A 21973-nucleotide genomic window follows, 5' to 3' on the forward strand; every position below is an offset into this window, starting at 1 on the left:
ACTTTCAGGTGGCATATTAAATAGTTTACTTTCTTTACTTTTTCCACACAGTTTACTCTGAGACACTTGCACAGAATGCAGTATTCATTGAGAATTCCTGCAGTAAATTTACTCTTTTCCTTTTCAATTAACATTTCATAGCTAATCCCCAATGGGATTTGGTCGTTGTAACAAGAAAGGAGAAGAGAAAAAAAATGACAGAAAATAAGGACAGAGCATCATCATCGGCTTGGCCACTTTTTTAATATCTTTTGAAAGATTTTTCTCTTTAGTTTTGTTTTTCTTTTCTGGCTTTATTTTATGATGCAGCTCTTTATGGCTGCTGTTCTGTGTGTCGATATGTGTGTGTGTGTGTGTGCGAAAAGATCAAGATTACAAAAGCCACTTTTCATTTCTTTACAACAACACTACTACGGCATGCGAATTTGTCTCAAAAACGCCATTCACACATAGTCGACCCAGGAAAATTGCCAGCCAACCATGTATGGCTGACATGAAAATAAAAAAAAAAAAAAAAAAAAATAGAACGAAAATGAAAACGAAAACGAGGTTTTTAGTCTAAGATTTGATGACGGGTTTCGGGGATATAGAAAATCCCAGCATAGGAAATAATGGCTTCTTGGAAAAATGGAACGCATAAAAGTGTAGACATTTCAAAGGATGTGATAAGCTCCATATGTGTTGGGTGGAAAAGAGAAAGAAAAAGAAATATGGCTACACCTAAAAGTATGCACTAAAAAAATTGCTACACCATAATAATGTGGTAGCATACTTTTGGGATCCCTGATGCATTGTCATTGCTTTAGTGGGGGTAATAATGATACATTAAAAATAATTACAAATTTGAAAGCAGATTGTCGGCGGCATCCTTTCATGAAAATAATCAGCAGAAATTTAAGTGCCTTGTAAAAATTCTTAAAAATGTACCCTTAAGTGTCTTGAATATTTATGAAAATTTGAAATTTAAAAAATTGGAAAATTTCACGAAAATTTTCCTTCGAGTGGCTTGAATATTTATGAAAATTTGAAATTTTAAAATTGGAAAATTTCACGAAAATTTTCCTTTAATTAGCTTGAATATTTATGGAAATTTAAAATTTTGAAATTCGAAAATTTCACGAAAATTGAAATTTTTTTAAAACATTACCTTTGAACAGCTTGAAAAAATCTCCTTAAAAATCTACGTTTGAGAGGCTTGAGAAATTCTGGAATATTTTAAATAAATAAAAATAGGTCGTATACGTGTTGTCAACATTCATACGCACCGTACCACTTGAGATCCCATGTTTTTGCCAGTATGAAGTAGTATTTTTACAGAATTTTAATTTTAATGCCAAACAAACCTAACATTGATCAGCTGTTGTTATTTAAAAATTTTAAATTTTGAAAGGCATTGGATCCCTTGAAAACAATTTTCTTAAAAATGTTCCAAAATTGATAGCCTTGTTAGTTCCTGAAAAATCTCCTTTGAAAATCCATATGCTCTGCCCCATATGTATGGCGTATGAGTGTGGTCCGTACTTATTCGCCCCGTTTTTTTCGATTTGAGTGATCTCAGGTTTTTTAAAATATTGTTCCCAGTAGAAAGTGAGATTTATGGAAATTTAAATGGAAAAAAATCGATATGCGAGGAGCTATTGGTCTTTTCAAGGAATATTTTTTTAATCCAGGTTTGAAAGCTCTAAATTTTTTCAAAAATCTTCTTATAAGCCCTCATTTTGAGAGCTGCTATTCCTGGAAAATTTAGTCAGAAAATCCCCACATTTTATAGCCCTGTTAGTTTTTGAAAAAAAAAAAAAAAACAACTCCTTTAAACACCCATATTCTTGCCCTGTATGTATGGCGTATGAGTGTTGCCAGTACTTATACGCCCCAGGGTGAGATAAAAAAGTTGCAACAAAGTCAAATGCCATAATTTTTGATTTTTTTTTTTTTAATTTTATTGAATGAAAGCAAAAAATGTCGGAAATAGTATCAAATTCTAGAATAAGTTTAGATTTGTTCGAATTGGTCACCTTTGGCTCGAATTATGGCCTTGAAACGGCCAATGAAACTGTCACACGCTGCCCGAATGTTGCTCTGCGGTATTTTGGCCCATTCCCGGCGAAGCGTTTGCTTGAGGTGATCGACATTTTGGTATTTTTTAGTGCCAACCTTGTTTTCCAAAATCCAGAACTCCAGACACAATAGTCCAACGGATTGGTATCCGGAGATTTTGGTGGCCATTGTGTGCTAGAAATGAAGCGAGGAAGCTCATTTAGTAACTATTCTTGGGTGGCGCGTGCTGAGTCCTGTTGGAATGTCCAAGGTCTGCGGCCAAAATGTTTGCATGCCTAAGGCCTTAAATCCCCTCTCCAGATTACTTTCGCGATAATATTCGGCATTTATTCTGATGCCTCGGTCGATTTATATGAGCGTAGAGCAACCATCGACCATTTTTTATTCTTCAAAATTTTATTAATTTTTTGAAAAAATATTCTTCCTCGAAAAAATCTTTAAAAAATAATTCCCTTTTCCTTTCTTTTTTTGCCATTTTATTGCTAGACTTTCTGGCAATGATGTTCTGATGTTTACAAGTTTTTATTGCAAGTAATCCCATTTTGGAGTTGCTTTCTCTATAATTAGAAAAATTTCCAATTTTTTAAAAAAAAATTCAATTTTTGGAAAAATTTCCAATTTTTTAAAAAATTTTCAATTTTTGGAAAAATTTTCAATTTTTGGAAAAATTTTCAATTTTTGGAAAAAAAATTAAATTTTTGGAAAAATTTTCAATTTTTGGAAAAATTTTCAATTTTCGGAAAAATTTTAAATTTTCCGAATAATTTTCAATTTTGGGAAAACTTTTCATTTTTTGGCAAATTTTTCAATTTTTGGAAATATTCTCAATTTTTGGAAATATTTTCAATTTTTGGAAATATTTTCAATTTTTGAAAAAAAATTCAATTTTTGGAAAAATTTTCAACATTTGGAAATATTTTCAATTTTTGAAAATAATTTTTATTTTCGGAAAAATTTTCAATTTTTGGAAATATTTTAAATTTTTGGAAAAATTTTCAATTTTTGGAAATATTTTTAATTTTTGGAAAAATTTTAAATTATTGGAAAATTTTTAATCCTTGAAAAAATTTCCCAAAAAAAGTGTATTTCTTTTTTCATCATTTCTTTCCATTTAATTCCTAGTTTTTGTGGCCCTCTGGCAATGTAACCATTTATACTTCGAAAAATTTTAAATTTTTGGAAAAATTTTCATCCTTGAAAAAATTTCCCCAAAAAAGTGATTTTCCTTTTTCCATCATTTCTTGCCATTTAATTCCTAGTCTTTGTGGCCCTCTGGCAATGTAACCATTTATACTTCGAAAAATTTCCAATTTTTGGAAAATTTTTCCATCTTTGAAAAAATTTCCCTAAAAAATTTAATTTCCTTTTTCCATAATTTCTTGCCACATTTAATTGCTAGACTTCGTGGCCCTCTGGCAATGTAACCATTTTTCGTTTTTAATTATCCCATGTTTTTTCTCTCCTTATTTGTAAAGGAATAGTCATTTTCTTCGAACACAAAATATATACTTGATATTCATTTGCGTGTTGCTGCATACTTTTAGGAAGAGGGCTCAGCATGTCTTGCTATTGTTTTAAACAATAGTTTCCAATAGCAATAAATTGTAATTATCTTTGGTTTCTTCTTCTGCACTTGTTCTTACTATCCTATATCCTTTGAAAGTGTGTTAATTTTACACTCAAAAATTTCCATTGCATACTTTTGGGGCGGTTTGGGAGATGACATGACAAGGGGTGGTTGGAAATTTTGTATTATAGTTTCAGGGTGTGGGGTTTTTGTTTTTATAGTTTTTTCTTCGTTTTTTTCTTTTTTTTGTTTTTGTTTCATTCTCCTTTGGCTTTAACGATGAACTCAATTCCGCTGCTGGTAGGTGTTTTATTTTTAATATATAATAAAATTCTATCTAGGGATTTTTTCTGCTATCTCATATTACTTTCAGTTTCAATCCAACAAAATATGAGAATATTTTTGTTGTTGTTGTTGTGTCAAGAATCCTTTCACTTGTTTCGATTTTGTTGTTTTTGCTTTTGTTTGCTCTGAAAATTTTTACAGCTGTTGAGTTCATTTAAAAGTCAATGTAGCTCGAGCTCGAGCCTGCTGTCTGTTTTAATAAAGTGTCGGAGAGCCAGCAGTAGTGGCTCCCCAAACCTCCCTCCCCCTCCCTCTTACCTCCCTCTTGGTACAGAAAATTGTGTATTAAAATATTTCGTTGTTTTTATTTGTATAAGTAAGTGTATATAGTTTTTTGTCTCAAACTATTATTTCCAAGAGTCCTTGCCACTTCCGATCTGATAGCTATAAACGCACTTACTCACTCACCCACCCAATGCCTCTCTCTTGCTCTTGTTAGCCCACTTGAAAAGTCCTTTTTGCAAAGTTTATGAAAATGATGACAAATCTGACATCTTTCATTGAGATCACGTATACATATGTATGTATACATGCATATGTATGTATGTATGTGTTCCTCTGTGTGTGTATGCATAATTTAACTGCAAAAACCCCGATATGTATATCACCGCATACAATTACAGATTTGTGTCTGTTTGAAAAAGAAGGTCAGCCTTATGGTTATTAAAATAAAAGAGACTAAGTCGCAAATAAGGAAAAAAAATTGAATTTTGAAAAAATTAAAAAAAAAATTACAAAAATTTGTATTTGAAAATATTCCCAAATGCCAAAAATTCCTTGGAAGAAATGGAAAAGTCCTTGGAAATAAAAAAAAATCCCAAAGTAAAAAAAAATATAAAAATGCAGGGTGAGATAAAAAAAAAAAATTGCAACAAAGTCAAACGCCATAATTTTTACTTTTTTAATTTTTTTTAAATTTTTTTTTAAATTTTTTTTATTTTTTTTTTAATTTTTTTAATTTTTTTAATTTTTTTTTTGAATGAAATCAAAAAGTTGTCGGAAATACCATCAAATTTTAAAATAAATTTAGATTTGTTCGAATTGGTCACCTTCGATACGAACTATGGCCTTCAAACGGCCAATGAAACCACGCCACACGCTGCCCGAATGTTGCTCTGCGATATTTTGGAACATTTGGCCCGGCGAAGCGCTTGCTTGAGGTGATCGACACTTTGGTATTTTTTAGTGGCAACCTTGCTTTCCAAAATACTCCCGGCACAATAGTCCAACGGATTGGTATCCGGAGATTTTGGTGGCCATTGTGCGCTGGAAATGAAGCGAGGAAGCTCAGTTTGTAACCATTCATGGGTGGCGCGTACTGAGTGCGATCAATGGTGCTGAGTCCTGTTGGAATGTCCAAGGTTTGCGGCCAAAATGTTTGCGTGCCCAAGGCTTTAACACACCCTCCAGAATATTTTCGCGATAATATTCGCCCAAATAAAAGAAATCACACTATCACGCTTGAATTCCGAATAACTTCGAATAACTTTTTTTCTGGAAAATTCTCACCAAAATGCTTTGGCGCGCTTGTAAACAATATAATGAGCTGTCACTGGATTAATTTTAACAGCTGTCGGACGAGTGGCTTGGAAATGACAGCAGTCTGAAGTTGGTTGCAGTTTTTTCATTTCACTCCGTAATTAAAAAAAAAAAGAAATCCCATATTCAAATGGCTTTAAGACAATTTTTTTGTTGTCAAAAATTCCCAATTTTTATTATGGCAAGGATCTTGGCGATATTTTCCAATTGATTCGATATGCTATACCAAAAGGTTAACAAATTTATTTGTATGAAATTATAAGAAAATTTAAAGGGAATTGAGAAAAAATCCAAAATTTTTCAGAAATAAACAATTGTTTTTTTTTTATCAAAAATTGAGGCTATTTTTTATTGTAAATATTGAGTATACAAATTTCTTTTGTTCAGAGACCCACAATGGATTTCGATCTAGAATAATTCTTCCTTTGACACTTTCCCCAAAAAATGAAGGATAAAGGGAGATTTTGAGTCGGACTGGATATGTGTTAAATTAACCATAGAAAAGCAAACACATAATTTTCACATTAAATACATTATTTTTCGAATATAATTTTCATAAAAACTATTGGGCCCAGATATATGGTTTATTCTGAGATCTGTAGTGAAATTTTGTGTAGAATATATCTTCTCTTTGTACCTTGCGTCTAAAACGAAATTTTGTATGACTTTCAGGCGTCAGCTCAAAAAAAGTCCGGGGAAAAATTTATCAAAAAAAAAGAAAATGGGGAATATTTTTTTTTTGGGAATATTTTTTTGTTAAGCAATGGAAATAGAGATTTCTTTTCTTTGGTGACTCATAGTGAAATTTGATGAGGAATAATTCTTCCTTTGACACTTTCCCCAAAATATTAAGTACAAAGGGAGATTCAGACTCGGATTCGATGGGTGTTAAAATAAAAGCAAAAAACGCAAACACATAATTTTCACAAATTAGTACCTCAAGTTTAAATGTAATTTCGATAAAAAACTATTGGACCTATTTATATGGTTTATTCTGAGACGTGTGGTGAAATTTTGTGTAGAATATTTCTTCTTTTAATACCTTCCGCCTAAAACGGAATTTTATGTTAATTGCAGGCGTCAACTCAAAAAAAGTCCAGGGAAAGATTTATCAAAAAAAGTTGGGGAATATTTTCGGTTTCTATTTTTGGGGAATATTGATGCAAATATTTTTTCGATATGCAATGAAAATAGAGATTTCTTTCCTTTGGTGACTTAGAGTGAAATTTGATGAAGAGCATTTCTTCCTCTGACAACTTCCTCAAAAAATTATATGGTTAGGGAGATTTTCACTCAGAATGGCAACGTATTTAATCAACAGTGAAACTCGTTAAAAAATAATTTACGCTTGTAATACATAAATTTCGAATGCAATTTCCATAGAAACTGTTGGACCTAGATGTATGTTTTATTCTGACATCTATAGTGAAATTTTGTGTAGAATATTTCTTATTTTAATACCTTCCGCCTAAAACGAAGTTTTATGTTACTTTCAGGCGACAAATCAGAAAAAGTCCGGGGAAAAATTGGTTAAAAAAAGGGAATATTTTTGGGTTTTTTTTGGGAATATTTTTTTGATAAGCAATGGAAATAGAGACTTCTTTTCTTTGGTGACTCATAGTGAAATTTGATAACGAATAACCCTTACCTTACCACTTTCCCCAAAAAATAAGGTATAAAGGAAGATTTCGACTCGGGATCGAAAAGTGTTAAATTAACAGCAATAAAACAAATACATAATTTTCCCATTAAGTACATATATTTCGAATATAGTTTTCATAAAAACTATTGGACCTAGATATATAGTTTACTCCGAGATTTGAAGTGAAATGTTGTTTAGAATATTTCTCCTTTTAATACCTTCCACCTAAATCGAAATTTTATGTTACTTTCAGGCTTAAACTCAAAAAAGGTCCGGGGAGTAAAAAAAAACAAACACATAATTTTTTCATTAATACATAAATTTTGAATGCGATTTCCATAAAATCTGTTGTACCTAGATATATGGTATATTCTGAGATCTATAGTGAATTTTTGTGTAGAATATTTCCTCTTTTACCAGCTTTTGGCTAAAACGAAATTTAATATTACTTTCAAGCGTCAGATCAAAAAAAGCGCCGGGAAAAATTTATCAAAAAAAAGTTGGGGAATATTTTCGGTTTCTATTTTTTTGGGGAATATTGATGCAAATATTATTTCGATATATAATGGAAATAGAGATTTCTTTTCTTTGGCGACTCATAGTGAAATTTGATCTAGAATAATTCTTTCTTTGGTGCTTTCCACAAAAAATGAAGTTAAATGGAGATTTTGACTCCGACTAAATTCGTGTTAAATTAACAGTAAAAAAATTAAAGACATAATTTTCACTTTTAATACATAATTTTCAAATGTAATTTTCATAAAAACTATTGTACCTAGACTTATGGTTTATTCTGAGATTTATAGTGAAATTTTGTGTAGAATATTTCTTCTTTTAACATCTTTCACCTTAAACGAAATTTTATATTATTTTCAGGCGTCAAATTGAAAAAAGTCCAGGAAAATTTGATCAAATAAATTAAGTAATATTTTCGAATTTTTTTAGGAACATTAAGGCGAATATTTTTCTGATATACAATGGAAATGTAGATTTCATTTCTATGCCGACTTATAGTGAAATTTGATGAAGAACAATTCTTCTTTTAACGTCATCCTTCTAAAATGAAACTTTGTTGGAGATTTTTGCATAAACTCTTAAGTTATTTGACTTGGGTCATTTCCGCTCTCACCGTGACTCTTTTCACTATTTACTTATGCATTCTGCAACTACTTTTCACATTTGTCATCATTATTATCAACATCATTATCAGCATCATCCTCATCATTATAATGTTGACATATTCATTCAATAGTTTAGTCGTTGCCTGCCAGCAGCTGTGTGCCATTGTTATTTTTATTATTATTATTGTAACACAAATGCGAAAATGTCTGAGCTGAGTAAATAACCTAAATTCGTATAACAGAATACCAAAATATTATAATGAAACATTTCCCTATGACAAACATCATTTTCCTCAGCTTAGCTTAGCTCTGCTCTGCTCTCCTCCTCTGCTCCACACTCTGGTGGTGCCTTCTATTCTTTCGTTGAAAAGCTTTCACTGATTTAAATTTTAAATATAAAAATTGCTTTTCATAACTGAGTAGAGGCAAAGGAGCAGAAGGAGGACGAGGAGGTCTTGGAGGAGAATAGGTTAGGACCATATACGCACTACAGTTACATATGTACATACAAAGGCAACAACATCAACAATGTATGTAAGGTTAATATACACAACAATAATTGTTGTTGGGCAGGCTTACAAACAGCAGCACCATCGACATGAATTCATACGTCAACGTTTTGCTGGTTTTTGTTGACTTTGTAAATTTTTAAAATCCACAGAAGCGAAGAGGACCGAACAGAACAGAACAGAACGCATGGAAAGCAGGACAAATGCATTGCATAAACAAAGGGGGATAGCAACAGAAGCAGGAAACGAGGTTCAAAAATTAAATCGAGGGAAAACAATTTTTTCTCGGAAAAATAAAAAAAAAAATCGAATTTCTAAAATTTTTTGAAATTTTATTTCTTAAAAGGACAGAAATATGAAAATACGTTCTAAAAATCCGAAATAAGATAAGTCCTAGAATTTTTTAAAGCACCGAATGTGGTCCGAAAAGGAAATCGACGGAAAAAACATTTTTCCTTGGTAAAATATGTGTCAAAAATTTGAAATAGCTAAAGTACTTGCAAAAATATTTTTTAAAAATTTCAAATTTCAATAAAATTCTTGGAAAATATTTTTTAAAATTTTAGAATTTCGAAAAATATTTTTAAGAATTCTCAAAGTATTAAAGCTTTTGGAAAATATTTTTAAAGAATTTCCAATGTTCCAATAGTCCTTTCCACAAAAAAAAAAATAGTTTTTGGAAAACATAAAATTTTTTTAAACATGGTCAAAAATTCAAAATCACTAAAGTCCTTGCAAAAATATTTTTTTTTCAAAAAAATTCAAATTTCCAACACTTTCAAATTTTGAAAAAAAAAAATTGAAAATATTTTATAAAAATTTTCAAAGTGGAGAAGACTTTGGAAAATATTTTTTAAGAATTTCCAATGACAAATAGGACTTAAAAAAATTCCCAAAGGGCCATAGTTTTTTAAAAATATTTTTTTAACGGGTCAAAAATTCGAAAAAAGGAACGTCCTTGCTAAAATATTTTTTTATGAAATTTAAATTTCAAGAAATATTTGAAAATAATTTTTAAAAAATTCATTAAGAATTTCCAATGACAAATAGCACTTAAAAAAATCCTAGAGGGCCATAGTTTTTTGGAAAATTCGATAAACGGAAAGTCCTTGCAATAATATTTTTTTTATAGAAATCAAATTTCAAGAAATATTTGGAAAGTATTTTTTAAAAATTTTGAAAAATAGTCGGAAAATATATATTTTTTCCTTATTCAATTTTTTTTATTAATTTCCAAAATCGCATAATCTTTGGAAAAAAGTACTTAAAAAATTTGCAAAAACAAAAAGTTTTTGAAATAAAAAAAAAAAATCTAAAGTCGAATAGTCTTTGGAAATTATTTTTAAAAACTTCCTAAAGTCCAAAGGTCCTTGGAAGATATTTTAAAAAAGTCTACTGAGCTAAATAGTCTTGGGTAAATATTTTAGAAAAAATCAAAGATGGGGAAAGAATTTCTGAAATCAAAATACCCATTATTCCCAAGATTTAGTCGTTGGAAAAGGATTTAAAAAAAGATCAAGTTTTTGGGTTTTTTGAAAAAAAATATTAAAAATGTCCAAATTTGTTGGTCCTTGAAAACAGATTTTAAAAAAAATCCACGTTTTTTATTTAAAATAAAAAGATGTTTTAAAAAAATCGACGTTTTTGGTACTTGACAAAAAATATATATAAATGAAAAAATCCATGTTTTTTGTCCTTGGAAAAAATATTTAAACAAATCCATGTTTTTTTTTGGTCCTTGAAAAAAAATTTAAAAAATCCTTATGGTCCTTGGAAAAATATTTTTAAAAAATCCACGGTTTTTGGTCCTTGAAAAAAATATTTTTAATTAAATCCACGTTTTTTGTTTCTAAAAAAATATTTTTTTTTAAAAAATACACGTTTTTTGGTCCTTGACAAGAAATATATATAAGAAAAAATCCATGCTTTTTGGTCCTTGGACAAAAATATTTAAACAAATCCACGTTTTTTGGTCCTTGAAAAAAAAATATTTAAAAAATCCGTTTTGTTTGGTCCCTAAAAAATATTTTAAAAAAATCTACGTCTTTATGGTCCTATAATTTTTTTTAAATCCAAAAAAATATTTTTAAAAAGATCCTCGTTTTTTTGGTCCTTGGAGATTTTTTTTTAAATCCACGACTTAATGGTCCTTGGAAAAATATTTTTAAATAAATCCACGTTTTTTGTTTCTAAAAAAATATTTTAAAAAGAAATACACGCTTTTTGGTCCTTGACAAGAAATATATATAAGAAAAAATCCATGTTTTTTGGTCATTGGAAAAAAATATTTAAAAAAATCCACGTTTTTGGTCCTTGAAAAAAAAAATATTTCAAAAAAACCTCTTTTTTGATCTCTAAAAATTATTTTAAAAAATCCACGTCTTTATGGTCCTAATTTTTTTTAAAAACATCCACGTCTTTATGGTCCTTGAAAAATATTTTAAAAATGTCCACGACTTTATGGTCTTTAGAAAAATATTAAAAAAATCCCTGAAAAAATTATTTTTAAAAAATCCACGTTTTCTGGTTCTTAAAAAAAATATGTAACAAAATCCTAGTGTTTTGGTCCTTGAAAAAAATATTAAAAAAACGCGTTTTTTTCTTTTGGTCCCTGAAAAAATATTTTTAAAAAATCCACGGAAAAATAATTTTATTTTTTTTTTCACCTAACTTCCTGTTCTATCAAATTTTGTGGAGTTTCCTGTATTGACCAAATCCGTTTCCCCCCGACATGGGGCTAACATAAACATGCCAATCAAGCTGTGCACCATCACAACAAAATAAACGCCAGTATTCGATTTGGAAATTTTGAACAATTGAATACTATGCGTAAGCAAAAAATGTGTTATGGTGAGTGGTTCCGGCAGCCTTGGTTGGAAAGCTGCTGGTGCTGATGTAGAGGAAATTTCCTTTGGAAAATTGTTGAAGTCACCAACTTGTTTTGCTTCGTATTTTTCTAACTTTTAAAGCCCAAACCCGGTCGAGAAAATCTGCCAATTAAAATGCATACCATTCTCAAAAAACAAAAATTTCCAACCCATGATGGTTTTGTTTTTGCAGTAATTATCCACAGATTGTCTGTTGGCAGCGGGGAGGCCACTGCTGTTGCACCAGCTCTGTTTGTTTGGCGGAGCTCATTTGCCATGGAGGCTGAAAAAACAAAAGAAAACAAAACATTGCTGGCTGCGTCACAGCTTTTCTAAATTATGATAGGAAAATGACAAATAGAGATTTATATGCAAATTATGAAATGGTCCATTCACTGCAATACAAACTGGGTAAAAAATACCAACGGAGAGCAATCGTAGCTGCTGGTGGCTGCTGGGCCACATTTCTCGTTGCACAAATGAAGCCAATTTATTTATCTTTAACAGGAAGTTGTGTTGAGAAATGACGACTTGGTAGAAAATGACTTAAATTTCACGAGAAATGAAAAGAAAGCGAAAATTGGAGGGAAGGACAAAAATGGCGGCCAATGAAACTGCCATCAACCTTCTGGGTTTCCTCGGATTTCTTTTTTTTCTTGTTTTTATTTTTTGTATTTTCTGTCAGTTGTTTTAGTTCCGCTTTTCCCAAGCATCCGTTATTTGGACAGGGGGAAAGGGAAATTCATTCTTGACATTAAAAAGCTGGGTTATATTAAATCACAAGTTTAAAAAATTCCTTAAAAACTAAAGCATACTTCTAGGAGTTTGGAAAGTTGTAAATTTCTCAAAGTTGTAAACATTTTTCTCAAATTTTCGTAGCAGAAAAAATGAGAAAGCTCAGAGAAAAATCGCACTGTATGTCCTTGAAAAAATATTTTTAAAAAATCCATATTTAATGTAGGTCCTTGCAAAAATATTTTTAAAAAATTCACGTTTACTGTAGGTCTTTGAAAAAATATTTTTAAAAAATCCACGTTTAGAGTTAGCCTTTGGAAAAATACTTTTAAAAAATCCACGTTTAGAGTTAGCCTTTGGAAAAATACTTTTAAAAAATCCCCGTTTACTGTAGGTCCTTGAAAAAATATTTTTAAAAAATCCACGTTTACTGTAGGTCCTTGAAAAAAGATTTTTAAAAAATCCACGTTTACTGTAGGTCCTTGAAAAAATATTTTTAAAAAATCCACGTTTACTGTAGGTCCCTGAAAAAATATTTTTAAAAAATTCACATTTGCTGTATGTCCTTAAAAATTTTTTTTTAAAAAATCCACGTTTACTGTAGGGGCTCGGAAAAATATTTTTTTAAAATCCACGTTTACTGTAGGTGCTTGAAAAAATATTTTTAAAAAATCCACGTTTACTGTAGGGGCTCGGAAAATTATTTTTTTAAAATCCACGTTTACTGTAGGTGCTTGAAAAAATATTTTTTAAAAAATCCACGTTTGGTAAAGGTCCTTGAAAAAATATTTTTTAAAAAATCCACGTTTGGTATAGGTCCTTGAAAAAATATTTTTAAAAAATCCACGTTTACTGTAGGCCCTTGAAAAAATATTTTTAAAAAATGCACAACTACTGTAGGTCCTTGAAAAAATATTTTTAAAAAATCCACGTTTACTGTAGGTCCTTGAAAAAATATTTTTAAAAAATGCACAACTACTGTAGGTCCTTGAAAAAATATTTTTAAAAAATGCACAACTACTGTAGGTCCTTGAAAAAATATTTTTAAAAAATCCACGTTTACTGTAGGTCCTTGAAAAATATTTTTAAAATATCCACGTTTACTGTAGTTCCTTGAAAGACTATTTTTAAAAAATCCACGTTTACTGTAGGTCCTTGAAAAATATTTTTAAAAAATCCACGTTTACTGTAGGTCCTTGAAAAATATTTTTAAAAAATCCACGTTTGGTATAGGTCCTTGAAAAAATATTTTTAAAAAATCCACGTTTGGTATAGGTCCTTGAAAAAATATTTTTAAAAAATCCACGTTTGGTATAGGTCCTTGAAAAAATATTTTTAAAAAATCCACGTTTACTGTAGGTCTTTGAAAAAACATTTTTAAAAAATCCACGTTTACTGTAGGTCCTTAAAAAAATATTTTTAAAGAAATCCACGTTTGGTATAGGTCTTTGAAAAAATATTTTTAAAAAATCCACGTTTGGTATAGGTCCTTGAAAAAATATTTTTAAAAAATCCACGTTTGTATTTAGCCGTTTGGAAAATATTTTTAAAAAATCCACGTTTAGAGTAGGTCCTTGGAAAAATATTTTTAAAAAATCGACGTTTGTAGTTAGTCCTTGGAAAAAGTTCACGTTTTATTCTGTTTTTAATCATGATTTCGTTATTGTGTACTTAGGCGTATGAGTAGTGACAACACTCATACGCCCATCTGTTAATACGTTACTAGTTTTCTCCACAATTTACCGGATTTCCTCCATAGAACTTTAATTACAACAAATGTTTTCTTAAAAACGAAACAAGAAAAAGTAAATTATAACACGTTGTGAAAATTATTGTTACAATAATTTTCCAATTAACACTTGTTGTTGTTATTTGGGGCCAAAACAAAAGCTGCGGCGAGGAACTAACGAAAAGGCAATTAAAAAATAATTACAAAAGCGGCAGAATATAACAATTGCCCCTTAACAAAACAACACGGCAATAGAGTTTTTCACAAAAAAACAAAAAAAAAAAAACAAAAAAAAAAAGTGATTGACATTGCCTGACATTCGGTAATTTATTCCCTTTTGAAATAGGCTTAAAATTTACCCAGATGGCATGGAAGCAGATATATTTTTATTATTTCTCAATGAATCATTTTTATCCGGTATTACAAATACCGGACATTTTGTTTTTCGGAAAAAAATTCGAAATAATGCAAACATTTTTATTTTTAAAAATACCTACCATCTGCAGCCAGTCCATCGTCTCCACATCTGTTTCATGTGCATTATGGCGCACATTTTTTACCCTATTTTATTCCATTGGAATATCTAAACAAAACAGAGAAGATGAGAAAAAAATACTAACTCTTGTATCGACAAGTCAAATGCATTCGGAAACTATTATAAACAAACATCTTTCAGATACTCACCATGAATGTAAACAATTTCAAGTGAGTGAAACGAAAAACTGAAAAAAAAAATAATAAAAATTGGGTCCGGTAAATAAACAAAATTGACGGACTGACTGGATAGCTCGCTGTCCAAATGCACCAGCCAGCAACAGCAGTGCCCGCCACCCACCAGCTGAGCTGGAAAAACAGTGTCAGCAGCAGGAGGAAAAATAAACAAAATTTGGAGAAAAGAAAAACATTGAAATGCAATGCAGTAGGTCCCCTGAAAAATATTTTTAAAAAATCCGCATATAGTCTAAGTCATTTAAAAAATATTTTTAAAAACTCTGCGTTTGTCAAATGTCCTCTAAAATATTTTTTTTGAAAAAATCCAGCTTTGGTATTGGTCCTCTAAAAGATATTTTTTAAAAAATCCACGTTGGGCATAGGTTCTCTAAAAAATATTTTTTTTAAAAAATCCACGTTTGACATAGGTCCTCTAAAAATATTTTTAAAAAATCTACGTTTGGTATAGGTCCTTGAAAAAATATTTTTAAAAAATCCACGTTTGGTATAGGTCCTTAAAAAAATATTTTTAAAAAATCTACGTCAGGTATTGGTACTTGAAAAAATATTTTTAAAATATCCACGATTGGTATTGGTCCTCTAAAAAATATTTTTAAAAAATCCACGTTTGGTATTGGTCCTCTAAAAAATATTTTTAAAAATCCACGTTTGGTATAGGTCCTTGAAAAAATATTTTTAAAAAAATCCACGTTAGATATTGGTCTTTGAAAAAATATTTTCAAAAAAAATCCACGTTTGGTATTAGTCCTCTAAAATATATTTTTAAAAAGTCCACCTTTGGTATTGGTCCTTCAAAAAATATTTTTAAAAAATCCACGTTAGGTATTGGTTCTCAAAAAAGTATTTTTAAAAAATCTACGTTAGGTATTGGTTCTCAAAAAAATATTTTTAAAAAATCTACGTTAGGTATTGGTTCTCAAAAAAATATTTTTAAAAAATCCACCTTTGGTATTGGTCCTTCAAAAAATATTTTTAAAAAATCCACCTTTGGTATTGGTCCTTCAAAAAATATTTTTAAAAAATCCACGTTTGTTATTGGCCTTTTAAAACTATTTTTAAAAAATCCACGTTTGGTATTGGTCTTTGAAAAATTATGTTTAAAAAATCCACGTTTGGTTATATGTCCTCTAAAAAATATTTTTAAAAAATCCACGTTTGGTTATAGGTTCTCTAAAAATATTTTTAAAAAATCCACGTTTATTTTAAGACCTTGAAAAATATTTTTAAAAAATCTACGTTTGGTATTGGTCCTCTAAAAAATATTTTTAAAAAATCCACGTTTGGTTATAGGTCCTCTTAAAAATATTTTTAAAAAATCCACCTTTGGTTATAGGTCCTCTAAAAAATATTTTTAAAAAATTCACCTTTGGTTATAGGTCCTCTAAAAAATATTTTTAAAAAATCCACCTTTGGTATAGGTCCTCTAAAAATATTTTTGAAAAATCCACGTTTGGTATTATTCCTCTAAAAAATATTTTTAGAAAATCCACGTTTAATAGTGGTCTTCTAAAAAATATTTTTTAAAAATCCACGTTTGGTTATAGGTTCTCTAAAAAATATTTTTAAAAAATCCACGTTTGGTTATATGTCCTCTAAAAAATATTTTTAAAAAATCCACGTTTGGTTATAGGTTCTCTAAAAATATTTTTAAAAAATCCACGTTTATTTTAAGACCTTGAAAAATATTTTTAAAAAATCTACGTTTGGTATTGGTCCTCTAAAAAATATTTTTAAAAAATCCACGTTTGGTTATAGGTCCTCTTAAAAATATTTTTAAAAAATCCACCTTTGGTATTGGTCCTTCAAAAAATATTTTTAAAAAATCCACCTTTGGTTATAGGTCCTCTAAAAAATATTTTTAAAAATCCACGTTTGTTAAATGTCCTCTAAAATATATTTTTAAAAAATCCATGTTTAGTGTAGATCCTTTAAAAAATATTTTTAAAATATCCACATTTGGTATAGGTCCTCTAAAAATATTTTTAAAAACTCCGCATTTGGTATAGGTCCTCTAAAAATATTTTTAAAAAATCCACGTTTGGTATTATTCCTCTAAAAAATATTTTTAGAAAATCCACGTTTAATAGTGGTCTTCTAAAAAATATTTTTTAAAAAATTCCCGTTGTTTATAGGTCAATTAAAAATATTCTTAAAAAATCCTCGTTTGGAATGGGTCCTCTAAAAAATATTTTTTAAAAAATCCCCGTTGTTTATAGGTCAATTAAAAATATTTTTAAAAAATCCACGTTTGGCATAGGTCCTCTAAAAAATATTTTTAAAAAATCCACGTTTGGCATAGGTCCTCTAAAAAATATTTTTAAAAAATCCACGTTTGGCATAGGTCCTCTAAAAAATATTTTTTTAAAAATCCACATTTGGTAATGGTCCTCTAAAAAATATTTTTTTTAAAAATCCACATTTGGTAATGGTCCTCTAAAAAATATTTTTAAAAAATCCACGTTTGGCATAGGTCCTCTAAAAAATATTTTTAAAAAATCCACGTTTGGTATTGGTCTCCAAAAAAATATTTTTATAAAATCCACGTTTGTTATTGGTCCTCTATAAAATATTTTTATAAAATTCACGTTTGTTATTGGTCCTCTATAAAATATTTTTAAAACAACCACGGTGAATTCCCATCATACCAATGGTGCGTATGAGTAGTGACAATGCTCATACGCAGTACTATACTCTTCGTATTAATTTGTTGCCTACTTTCTGGCTGTAATTAAAAAATGCACATGTTTCTGCATTGTGCGTTTTATGGTTGGCCTACAATATTTTCTCTTAATCCTCTGTCATTATCCTCCATATTTCCAACTCATTTAAACATTTTGCATTTCCTTTCACTTGATAATTATTAAAAGTTTAAATTAACCACATGAAAATAAATGTCAGTTGCAAGTTTTTGCCATTCGTTACTTTATAATTTTTTATGTTTTTTTCTTTTAATTGAAACCGAATTACATTTTTATTTATAAACTGTTGACAAGCCCAGAAACAGAACCGAACCGAACTCCCCAGAACCAGTGAACCAAAGTCAACCATAATGGCTTTCTGCTGCCGCTTTGGCTGTTGCATGTTTGTTTTAAAACTCCATAAAAATGTTTTCTGTTTTTCCACAACTTCCTTTTTTTTTTCCGCCGCTGCTGTTGTTGTTATTATTGTTATTTATCTGGCTGGTCGTTGTGTTAATTGCCAGCATTCTTGTTTCGGACGTAATTTTTCTAGCCACTTGCCGGGGTTTTATTAAATATTTTAAAATGGAGACTCACAACAACAGAAGGTAAAGCCACCCACGCATTGGGAATTTTTTTCTCATTCCCTCAGGTGGCAGGATAGGTAGAGAATTTTTATATTTTCCTCAGTCACACTCCCAAACCCCGAACTGGGAATTTTAAAATAACAAATATAATTCCAACCAGGTTGCCAATCAAAGGGTAGGACTGATGTTGCCGAGGTGTAGGTTTTGTAGTTTTGAGGTGCCAGAGAAGCCTTTAATCCCACAAAAGAAAAAAAAGAGAAAATAATTTTGTTGTTGTTGTATCACAACAACACAAAACCATAATCCCTTTGGGATTTACAAAAAAAAAAAAAAAAAAAAAAAAAAAAAAAAAAAAAATGTGGGATAGGTATTTGGCATATAATAAGATAAAAATAGAAAGAAGGAATGACACAACTCCTGATAAAATCCAATCATCAATATTTATTTTTAAAAAATCCACGTTTGGTATAGGTTCTTGAAAACATATTTTAAAAAAATCCACGTTTGGTATGGGTTCTTGAAAATATATTTTTTAAAAATCCACGTTTGGTATGGGTTCTTGAAAAAATATTTTTTAAAAAATCCACATTTGGTATAGGTCCTTGAAAAAATATTTTTAAAAAATCCACATTTGGTATTGGTCCTTGAAAAAATATTTTTAAAAAATCCACGTTTGGTATAGGTCCTGCAAAAAATATTGTTAAAAAATCCACGTTTGTTATAGGTTCTTGAAAAAATGTTTTTAAAAAATCCACGTTTGTTATAGGTCCTTGAAAAATATTTTTAAAAAAATCACGTTTGTATAGGTCCTTGAAAAAAATATTTTTAAAAAATCCCCGTTAATAGTTAGTCCTTGAAATAATATTTTTAAAAAATTCCCGTTAATAGTTAGTCCTTGAAATAATATTTTTAAAAAATCCACGTTTGGTATGGGTTCTTGAAAAAGTATTTTTAAAAAATCCACGTTTGGTATGGGTTCTTGAAAAAATATTTTTAAAAAATCCACCTTAGGTATAGGTCCTTGGAAAAATATTTTTAACAGATCTCCGTTAATAGTTAGTCCTTGAAAAAATATTTTTAAAAAATTCACGTTTGTTATAGGTCCTTGAAAAAATATTTTTAAAAAATCCACGTTTGTTATAGGTACTTGGAAAAATATTTTTAAAAAATCCACGTTTGTTATAGGTCCTTGAAAAAATATTTTTAAAAAATTCACGTTTGTTATAGGTCCTTGAAAAAATATTTTTTAAAAGTTCACGTTTGTTTTAAGTCCCTGAAAATATATTTTTTAAAAAATCACGTACATATTGGTCTTTAAAAAAACATTTTTAAAAAATCCACGTACATATTGGTCTTTAAAAAAATATTTTTAAAAAATCCACGTACATATTGGTCTTTAAAAAAATATTTTTAAAAAATCCACGTACATATTGGTCTTTAAAAAAATATTTTTTAAAAAATCCACGTTAGGTATAGGTGCTTGAAAAAATATTTTAAAAAAATCCACGTTTGGTATAGGTCCTTCAAAAAAATATTTTTAAAAAATCCACGTTTGGTATAGGTCCTCTAAAAATATTTTTTTAAAAAATCCATGTTTGGTATTGTTCCTTCAAAAAATATTTTTATGAAATCCACGTTTGGTATAGGTCTTTGAAAAATATTTTTAAAAAATCCACGTAAGGAATAAGTCCTTGAAAAATATTTTTAAAAAATCTACGTGAGTAATAGATCCTTCAAAAAATATTTTTAAAAAATCCACGTTTGATATAGGTCCTTAAAAATATTTTTAAAAAATCCACGTTAGATATTGGTCCTTGAAAAAATATTTTTAAAAAATCCACGTTTGATATAGGTCCTTAAAAATATTTTTAAAAAATCCACTTTTGGTATAGGTCCTTGAAAATATATTTTTAAAAAATCCACGTTTGGTATAGGTCCTTGAAAAAATATTTTTAAAAAATCCACGTTCGGTATTGGTCCTTCAAAAAATATTTTTTTGAAAAATCCACGTTTGGTATAGGTCCTTGAAAAAAAAAATTTAAAAAATCCAGGCTTGTTATAGGTTCTTCTTTTCCTGTGAGAATACTTCAATTTAGAACATATTTCTATTAAATTAAATTACTTTTATTTTTAGTGAGCACTTTTAAACACCCAAACCCACATGCAAATAAATATAATATTGTATTTAAATAATTCCCTCTGCCCCTAATTACATGGCATATTCGCTAGCGTGCCATTTTGTAATTATTATTATTTATTGGCTTTATTAGATAACAATTAATTATGCGTATACATTTAACATTGTTATATATAGCCTAGTGGAATATAATGTATTCAATTTTTTTTTGCTTTGCTATTTTTCCTGTTGTTTGTTTATGTGAAAATGTATTGCATACTTTGGGGATCAATTTTATAAATTTGATTTAATTACCATTCTATTTTCATTTTCTATGGCAAATAAAGATTAGGAGTTGAATATTTAATGCAATTTAATTGCGATGCAAATAATTGTTAGAAAATGTTCCGAACCTTGAACTCTTTGAAAAAATATTTCAAATAAAAAAATAAAAATATTTTTTCTACTCTTCCCCACTTACCCTTTGTGTGTGGGCATGAACTTAGATCTTCTCTCACCATCCATCCGTTGCCTTTTTCTGCTGCATTTACAAATTAAAGTTCAACGAAAGAAAGAAAAACAAAGAAGTTTTTTTCCGCCCTCCCCTAAAATATGTAAATTTTATTTGTTATTCATGCTCTATGTTAAAATATATCATAATATTATGTAAATAGAACGATGGAGAGAAGCTTTGTTTTTTTTTGCTGAGGGGGCGACATCTGTTGCCAACTACAAGAATCGCACATACATATCAGATTTTTTTATTTACATTTGAAGATGTGTACATGGATGGTTTAAATATAAAAGTTTTTTGGTGATATTTTTAAAATCAGAAATTTATCAAAAAAAAAAAAAAAAAAAAAAAAAAAAAATGTAGCATACTTTTAGGTGATTTTTGGTATGTAGAGCATTTTAAATGTGAAAGCAAAGGACATGTATCTCTCATGACCAATATAAATTCGGTAGGAAAACTTCACTGAATATCATATTTCCCCAGGAAAACCTTTCTAAACTGAATTTTTCAAAAAAAAAAAAAAAAAACTTTGCAGAATTGAGTTTTTCTTTGGGAAAATTCTGCTGAAACGAATTTTATCAAAGAAAATCTCCGCTGATTTGATTTTTCTGTAGAAAACTCACTATAAAATGACTTATTTTTGAGAAAAATGGTTTTTTTTTAATATTTCTAAAGAATATTTTTTGTACAGCCTACTTTTAGGCTCTCTATGCCACACTGGGTCATTACCTACCCTGCGTATGCAAAATGTTTGTTAAAATCATTCATGGCCTCCATAACATAAAATACGTGGCCAACATAACTTCTTGCCCAGGCAGCATGCTTTTTAATCATTTATATGGGTCATACTTTTAGGGGCTAAACGTGAATAAATTTATTGCCAACTGAAAGGGTTGTCGCTTTAATTAAATGGAAATAAGGAAATATCAAGGGGGATAGGACAAAGCCTTTGGTATGCGGGTTAAAAAAAAAATAAGAAAAAATACAAATTTTGTAGCATATCTTGAGGGGCAATCAATGGAAAATACGTAAATAACCAAATATAAAATTTAAAAATATTTTAACATTTATATAAAACTTTATATCCAGCGAATTAATTTTTAAAAACAAAAATTTGTTGCATACTTGTAGGAGATATTTAAAAAAAATGTATAAAACTTTGCATAACCCAAGGGGAAATAATTTTAAATTCAATTTTAGAATTTTTTAAACTTTAAATCCAGTGAATAATTTT

General features: G+C 29.1%; 1 protein-coding gene across 5 annotated transcripts in view; it reads left to right on the forward strand.

Annotated features, from left to right (window-relative positions):
* LOC101896435 (serine/threonine-protein phosphatase beta isoform) overlaps window positions 1-21973 on the forward strand; it is a 128606-nt gene that overhangs the window by 84966 nt on the left and 21667 nt on the right. The window lies entirely within an intron of this gene.

This window comes from Musca domestica, unplaced genomic scaffold (assembly GCF_030504385.1).
Source record: "Musca domestica strain aabys unplaced genomic scaffold, Musca_domestica.polishedcontigs.V.1.1 20, whole genome shotgun sequence".
Classification (NCBI taxonomy): Eukaryota; Metazoa; Arthropoda; class Insecta; order Diptera; family Muscidae; genus Musca; species Musca domestica.